Genomic DNA, 6,115 nt, shown 5'->3' on the forward strand with positions numbered 1-6,115 from the left:
TTTTTGCAATAACTTTTTTGTTTATTAACCGATTTTAATTTAACCAGTCTCATTTTGTAGATAATTTTACTCCCTATAAGCTGTCTGTGAGTCACTTTTCGCTAAAATTGATGGTTTTCCCTGCAAAGTGAAAAAACTGTTTTCCTCACTTATTTGTTTAAATAGAAAAGTTAGCTAATAAAAGTTTTTGACTCACGAGATGAGAGATGTCTTGTATTATGTTCCTTTAGACAATTTTACAATAATCTCGCGGATATGACTTTTTTCGAGTAAAAATTTAATTTGCTTGGTCTATAAGTATACTGTAAGAAAATTTCATACCAAAATTGTGATTTAAATTAAAAATCAAATATGATATTTTGAAGTTGATTTGGATGAAGAAAATCAATAATACGAAAAATTTAATAATCATGCAAAAATTTCAAAAAGTCTAAAAGTGTTAGGTAAACATCGAACGCTGGCCATTTTTTCCACCTTATTTTAGATTTTCAAAAGCAATGTGAGGCAAAGACGTTAATAAAAGTTTGTGGGAAATTTCAGAAACCTTACGAATATGGCCGCCCGTCCAAACTCTTACCAGGGTGTGCACGAAGGACTATATATTCAAAAATTTCGATATAAAGGTGGAAAAAGGAATTCCCATAATGATACCCGTCACAGCGTTGCACCACGACCCCGAATACTGGCCCGATCCAGATCGATGGGATCCGGATCGGTTCAGCGAAGAGAACAAGCAAAACAGACAACTGTTGACTTACCTTCCGTTTGGAGATGGTCCTCGAAACTGTATAGGTAAGGTAAATTATGTAGAGGCTGTAGAGGTATATAAGTGAATGTGATATGGATTATATACAGCAATAGAAAACAAGAGAATCGGTAATATTTTACATTATAAATAACAAAATTTCTTTAGTGCAACTACAAACTTATCAAAAAATTTTTATTTAATCTCAACCGTTCAATTAAGGTTCAGTTTTGCTACAGATTTTTTTGTGTGCAATTTGAAAATTTTACAAAATCCCATTTTGAAACATCCGACTATCTTTTATAAGCGAGATGTATGTACCGCGTCTTATAGGTACAGAAATATGTGTGAATAAAATTTGTTCGCAAATTTTAAAGTCTCACTTTATTTCATTTTAGGGTTGCGATTCGGACTCCTACAGTATTGTATATGTATGTATAAGGTATGTCACCACATGTTAAAAATAAGGGAACATAATTCTCATCTTAATTAAAAATATTTTGTTGTATAAACATCTAGCTACCCTTGAAACTGTTTACTTTGAGACACATTATAAGTGCTATAAAATTCTTTGATCATTAAGAAAGAATATTTAATAAAACAAACAATACTAGAGTGTAGACACTTTCCTTTTTTCACATTTCTGACTGACGCCAGCCAATAAGCAGTAGGTACAGCGCTTTTGACTGAAACGGCGTATAATGCCCTGTAATTAGCATATGCAAAATTAAGGATTATCTCTCCCTCGTCTAGGGGTCGCTGACCGCAAAGTTTCCGGTCGCCGGGCTTGTGTATATATGCACTTATCCTGTACTTCAGAAAATACAGCCTGAAAACGGCTTTCAAGTTGCGCCTGTTATCATTTGCCGCCTCTTTGCATAATGCATGATGCATTATAAATTTGCGGTATAACGTCAAAATTATCCTTCTTGTAATGCAGCCGCCTGACCTGTTCCTTCATTCAAGTGCACCAACGACGGCAAAAAGGTCCATTGATTTTCATATATTCGAGTTCTGGCCTGCGTTAGGTTGTCGGAGCGATTTTATTTTCTGTTTCCGAAATTAAAATGTGCTTTACGTTTGGTCGGCAATTAAGTAGATGCAAATTATTCCGCAGTTGTTTTTTAATACTCCTAAGGAGCTTTTTAATTAGGTACCTACTTGAAATAAATCTTATCCTTTATTTCCTATGATAAATAATTTTATAAAGTTTGATGAACCCAGAATAAATAAATGCAACATGCAAATACTGTTAGCAGATACTAGATAGTCTAAAATTCCAATTTTCATTATAAGTAGAGGTCTTTTAATATCTCATGAGCCGCGAAATGCGCGAAAGGCGTGGCGTATCCCCATAATTCTTCTAATAAGCACGTTGTGAAAACATTGACTCAGAACTAGACCATGTGCATCATTACAAGTAGACATGAACTAAGGCGCTCGAGCATCAATAAAGTCAACTGGCGAACGTTCGTTATACATATTTTTATTGTTTAAATTAAAATAATAAAGAATAGGGCATTTTATTATGATATTTGTAATCGGATCAAAGGCTTGTTTACGCTAGAGCTCGAGAGAGACTGTGAATAATAGGTGTAATGTTTTTAGGACGTAGAATAATTTAGGCGACGGTCGGAATTATGTTTCTGCGCATATGAAGGTCAAAGCTCATAAGATTTTAAAACATCTCTATCAACGAATTTTTTTAGTTCATCTGTCATGGATTCAAATTCGCATGTCATTTGAAGCCACACCCGAGGTGCTAAAGTTTCTCTTTGGAAACTTGGAATTTGGGACCTGGGGTTTAGAGAATAGGACATGCTCTCTTGCGGTTGCATATAACTTATTTGACATCCTTTCGATTTGAAATCGATTCAATTCGAAAAATTGCTGATTTTCTTGAAGATCAATAGCTTTCTTCGTCGATCGCTCTGCCAACCAAGCTCCTAGACGAGCGGTTCACCCCTAAAAAGATGCTCCTAAATGAAGGTAACCGACTACATTTTTAAAACAAAAACCTACAGCATGAAAATTTTTTTATTTTATAGTGTATTTTTCTGATAATTTATAAATTTTTTTATATTTTTTGGCGTGGTCAGTCAATTGTTATAAACAAAAAAGTTGTAAAAAAAATTACTCGCCGAATGGCTTTGAAAACTGTTTTTTATTGTAAAATGGACCACAATAAACACCTATTGTCCTTTGGCAAAAATTCGAAAAATGCTTCGTTTCCGAGATATTTACAATTTAATGTGAAAAAAGTGACGAAATCGACAAATTTTCGTAATTTTGTTCTCAAAAACTACTGAACAGAGTTTAATTCTAAAAAAGCATAATAATCAGCAGATCTTCTACTCTAAGATATATTTTTTTGGTATAGGTCAATTATTTTATTGCAGGTCTAAAGCGAGTAAAAAAAATAGTCTACAAATAGTGAAATTGTAACTCTAAATCCATTGGCACATGGATGGAAAATCGAAAATGGTTGTTTGGATTTTAATTATTTCGAGGGAGAAACTGCGTTAGATATGCTTTAAAAATATTTTTCTTCATGTAGTGGAAAATTGTAACTGTTTGTCATCGAATCTGGAATGCTGTGCAGTCTGTGAGTGCTCAGATGAATCTCAGAACGTTCCATCCGAAACTGATGATAAAACGCTTATTTCAACTCAAGAACTTGTCGAAAATAACGAAAAACTTATTATTTAGAAATTAAATAAAAATGAAATTAATATACTTTTATTGCTCATAATATTTTTCTAAAAAAAATTAATATAATTATCCTATACAATAAATTATCCAATAACTTTTTTATTTTTCGAGACCGCTAGGTCAACTATTATTGTTAGGTTAATTTTACGATTTAAAAAGCTTATTTAGTTTAGTTTTGGTATAACTTTCAAGTCAATTTTAGCCATTTATAAAACCAAAAATCGAATATTTAAATTTTACTAATTACTTGCAAAAACCTTACTCCGGCTACAAAACCAAACAAAATGATCTTTTGAACATTTGTACTGTTAACATATATCGATTTAAAAAAATCATAATAATGTTTATTGTAAATATAATCTAATCCAAGATATTGTAAAAAGAAAATTTAAATTTGAAGTGTTATCATAATTTTCTTTAAAAGACTTTTTTTACTCGCTTTAGACCTTCAATAAAATGATTGACCCATACCAAAAAAATATATCTTAAAGTAGAAAATCTGCCGATTATTATGCTTTTTTTAGAATTAAAATCTGTTCAGTAGTTTTTGAGAAAAAAATTCCGAAAGTTTATCGATTTCGTCACTTTTTTCACATTAAATTGTAAATATCTCGCAAACGAAGCATTTTTTGAATTTTTGTCTAAAATCAAAAGGTGTTTATTTTGGTCCATTTTACAATGCTCGCCTATTCGTGGCATCATCTACACTGGCTTGGTGTGTCTGGAGTGGTTTTGGACTCTGCAGACAAATCCGGAGTTGAATTCGGAACGTTGGTTGGTGAAAATTCTGAAATTAGAATTCCAGCTCTACGAGTGACAAGGATGAAATTTGAAAACAGTTTACTAAACCGACAATATGGAAAATCAAGTCAATGATAAAATCACGAAGTTACCAATCAAAACAAATAGGATATTGGTTTGCAGGCTTCCGTGGTTGTTGTAAATGCTCCTTGACGTTTCAAGAACGTTAAATAAGTTTCCTTGAGGCATGAAATCAAACATTAATATGCTTTCAGTATTCTGTATTAAACCATCGTTAATTAATAACCTATTTAATTAGATTTGTATACGCGTTATTATTTTTCCGCACATATTCTTTATATTACATAAGAATTCGTGTTGTTATTACGTAAGTCAAATAAGAAATACATTTTTCTATTCTTCTACCTCTAATTTAAAAAGAAATGATTGCATTTAATTTTTAAAATACTAATTAAAATCGTTAATTACAATATCCTGGGTTATATTGAGGACGGAGAACCAATTTACAAAACCAGATGTTTTCCGTAAATACGTTTATTATTTTATGCGTAATTAAATTTATCCTCAACAGCGGAGCTCCAATTTTTTACTTTTTTTGTTTGTTTCTGTTTCAAATATCATTGAATTATATTGTTTTTTCCACCCTTGACACATTATCTCGTTGACAAATAAAAATAACGATTCGATTTTCTATTGAATTAACACAAATCGCAGCGTAGATTCGTATTTAATTAAAATAAATAAGGATTTACCTACTTTTTATGGTAGACTGCCCTCCATGCTAAAGGAAGCGTATGGAAATTTTTCGACCTACGGGTATGTTATATTTCTTAATAGCCACTGTTAGGCGATTTTTTCCTCGTACGAATTATCATTTAAGGAATATTTAGCGGGACATCTTGATAATGTCGCACATACAACCAGAAAGTGTTATTCGGCTTTCCGTTGCGTTAGGCACGAATGTGACGTTTTCACTTAATGAAAAGGCTGACAAGGGCGACAACTGATTTAATTTTCAAAGGGTTTAGCGTTTCATATACCATTCCATTTTCTAATTATGAGCAGAATAAAGTAGTTAGTAGTAGTAGTATTTATTGTAATCATAAAATGTTATACTGTTAATGCAAAAGTGTACGATTTCTGAATTAGTGGATTTGATATTGAGAATTGTTGTCAACCAGTAGCGCAACCACCACGAGACGCTACCACTAACAATACCAGATTTCATTATTCTATTGTATTAATTCCGTATATTAGGACTACAATTTAAAATATACTGTGACCTTAAAAAGTTTTAAAACAATCATTAGTGTACAAATTTTGATTTTCATAAAGACATTTTTAAGCATTCTTAGACAATTCTACATAATTATCTGCGTCAATGACTTTATTCGACATTCCTATAGTTTTTTCTGCGAAAATAATAATTTTATAGTTACAGCCGATTTATTCAATTCCTTAGCTTGTTTTAACTAAAAAAATACTTGAAAATGCCAAATTTTTAAAATAAACTGGAAGAAAAATTTCTTCTTAGGACCAACCATTAGAAATCAAATGCTTCTATCCAATTTGATAGTGGTGGTTCTTGGTAATTGCATACAAACCCAGTGAAGTTTTGTGTCTATTTAGTAAAATCATAAAACCTAAGTTTTATAATGAAAATGTTTAAGAACTTGTTATATTTTTCAGAAGCTTTAACAACGTGTATCTCAAAAACTAAGCCGATTAGGATATAGATTCAGACGAACTTTTCTTAAAATAATAATTCAATAAATCATGGAATCAGCTAGTCTCAAATTCTTCTATAGAAATATAGTTAAAACAATTTCTGGCATGTCTTTATACGACCTTTTTTATATCCAGATATCATTGAAACTATTTACAATTTTTACAGCT

Source organism: Anoplophora glabripennis, unplaced genomic scaffold (assembly GCF_000390285.2).
Source record: "Anoplophora glabripennis isolate ALB-LARVAE unplaced genomic scaffold, Agla_2.0 scaffold78, whole genome shotgun sequence".
Classification (NCBI taxonomy): domain Eukaryota; kingdom Metazoa; phylum Arthropoda; class Insecta; order Coleoptera; family Cerambycidae; genus Anoplophora; species Anoplophora glabripennis.